Source organism: Cebus imitator, unplaced genomic scaffold, assembly GCF_001604975.1.
Source record: "Cebus imitator isolate Cc_AM_T3 unplaced genomic scaffold, Cebus_imitator-1.0 Scaffold28, whole genome shotgun sequence".
In the NCBI taxonomy this organism is placed as follows: Eukaryota; Metazoa; Chordata; class Mammalia; order Primates; family Cebidae; genus Cebus; species Cebus imitator.
The window spans coordinates 9,176,716-9,179,701 of NW_016107343.1; positions in this window are offsets into that span (position 1 = coordinate 9,176,716).

The following is a 2,986-nucleotide window of genomic DNA, read 5'->3' on the forward strand; positions in this document are numbered from 1 at the left end:
CACTGAAAAATAAGGGGCCTCACGGAGTTGCCACAGAGGAATTATGAACAATGTGGCTGTGGTCCCCCTACTTTCTGTCTTTTTGGTTTTTACCCCAGTGGAGAGAAAGGAAATTAGGGAACTGAGAGTATGAAAGAATAAACATGGGTGATGTAATTACATAATCTGCACCAAGACGCTTTCTTTTTCTGTCTCACAGGTGTGTCTCTAGTTACTAGCTGGGGAGGTAAGAAGACAAGTTGGGGAGATGGTGCAGTTGAGTGACCCTCTGATTTTAAAAATCTAGATTGCAATGTTTGCAGAGATCGTCTTCATCTAGTGGTCCACCATGAAGTGCAAAGAGTCCTGAGAGGATGACCCCTGACCCTTGACCTCTGTCCTTAATGCCCACCGTGGCATCAAACCCACAGCGTTCATTTCCCATACTAAATGTACAACAAAACAGCAGGAATTTTTCTTTTTCTTTTCTTTTTTTTTTTTTTTTGAGACAGAGTCTTGTTCTGTCACCCAGGCTGGAGTGCAGTGGTGCGATCTCGGCTCACTGCAACCTCTGCCTCCCAGGTTCAAGCAATTCTCATGCGTCAGCCTCTGGAGCAGCTGGGATTACAGGTACACACCACCATGCCTGGCTAATTTTTGTATTTTTAATAGAGACTGGGTTTCACCATGTTGCCCAGGTTGGTCTCGAACTCCTTGCCTGAAGTGATCCACTTGCCTTGGCTTCCCAAAGTGCTAGGGTTACAGATGTGAGTCACTGGGCCAGCATGAGGCACCTCCCCTGGCCATGGATGTTAAAACAGCCTCTTATATTGAAGAGTTTAGAAAACTGTTCAAACCAAATGGAGTTAGGGGGTGTTGGGGATGGCTGTGCTTCAAGCCTTCCTTCTAGGAAGTGTCTTTTCCCCATACCTGCTGATTACCTGGGCACATGTCTCCAACTGCCCAACCCGAATACCCCATCTTTCTGTATATAGAACACTGGGGCATGTGACCTCAGCAGAGTCCTCTTCAGTGACATGGACTGAATGATATGATGGAGAGGGATCTCTCTTTTCTCTTTAATCTTTAAGGATGGCATAACCCAGGGACAATTGGTAATCATCTTTGGGTCATATGGACAAAATCTGAGTGAAATCAACAGAACCAGCCACCTATAGAAATAAGAAATGACCAAAAAAAAAATAGTCCTTATAATTTGAAATCCTGGACTCAGGCCTGAAGTTAGATCACCACTAGACTTCTTGGTTATACAAGCCAATACATTTTCTTTAACATTTCAGCTGGTTTTAGTCTCTACCTCTTACACCCAAAAGACTTTTGGCTAATATAGAGGGAAACAGACATGGATAGAGAAAAAGGATTATGCCTCTTCCAGATAATTTGCTCTTTGTGCCACTTAAAAGGGCTGGATCTTACTGCTTAGGCTTTCGGAGGGCATCCCTCATGGACATTCCTATCTTCTCTCTCTTTTTTGTTAGCCTTTTCCCTTTACCCCTTCTTGCTTCCCCATCCAATCCCCCTTTCTCTTGGAATCTACTACCTTCCCTAAAGAAATAGTCAAATTTCAGCCTCCGTAAGTTTTTTCTTGTATACAGTAAGCTTCACATTCTGAAGCTCCATGGGTATCAGTGGCTTGACTCATATGCTCAGTACTCCTGCTCTGCAGCTGGGAGGGGAAGGTTCTGGTGTTAGGGGCCATTGGCTCCCCCAGGAAAGGAGGCAGTTTTTTTTTTTTTTTTTTTTTTTTTTTTTTGGGGGGGTTTTTTTTTTTTTTTTTTTTTTTTTTTTTTTTTTGAGACGGAGTTTCACTCATGTTACCCAGGCTGGAGTGTAATGGCGTGATCTTGGCTCACCACAACCTCCGCCTCCTGGGTTCAGGCAATTCTCCTGCCTCAGCCTCCTGAGCAGCTGGGATTACAGGCACGTGCCACCATGCCCAGCTAATTTTTTGTATTTTTAGTAGAGACGGGGTTTCACCATGTTGACCAGGATGGTCTCGATCTCTTGACCTCGTGATCCACCCGCCTCGGCCTCCCAAAGTGCTGGGATTACAGGCTTGAGCCACCACGCCCGGCCTAAGGAGGCAGTTTAAGCTTAAGTCCCGACGATAAGGGAAGGAAGTAGAAGCAGAACAATATTTCACTCTGGGCCATGGGTGCCTTATTCTCTGTAACCAAACACAGGTCATGAATTCAAGGATTAATTGTTATAAAAACATTTCCCTGGTCTAAATAAGAAATTTGTATTTCTCTATTATCATAAAGTTGACATTTTGAGAACAATAATCTTGACTCATTTTGTTAAGAAAGCATTTGTCCCTTCTGAGCTGTCTCTCAATTCAGTGGATATAAATCTCTAAATTGTCAGATAATAAACAGCTCTGGACCTAGACAGTTCTTCTTAACCACTTATTTCCATGATTTATGTTGCTGGCATAGGGTAAAGGTGAGACGTCGGATTAGGAAGGAAAGTCTCAGCTGCTCTATTGCTCTATTAAAAATATATCTAAGATCTCATTTTGGAATGTAAGGATTGAATCAGTCAAGAAAATTTCTTGAGATAGCTTTTGACAGCAAGCTGATTAATGATTAAAAATCAGGGCTGGATGTGGTGGCTCACACCTGTAATCCCAACATTTTGGGAGGCTGAGGCAGGAGGATTGCTTGAGGCCAGGTGTTGGAGGCCAGCTTGGGCAACACAGTGAGACCCCATCTCTACAAAAAGTTTAAAAATTAGGTGAATGTGGTGGCACATGCCTGAAGTTTCAGCTACTCTGGAGGCAGAGGCAGGAGCTTGAGCCCAGGAGTTGGAGGCTGCAGTGAGCTATGATCATCGCACTGTACTCCAGTCTGGGAAACAAAACAAGACTCCATCTCTTAAAAAAAAAAATCAGCCAGGCGCAGTGGCTCAAGCCTGTAATCCCAGCACTTTGGGAGGCCGAGGCGGGTGGATCATGAGGTCAAGAGATCGAGACCATCCTGGTCAA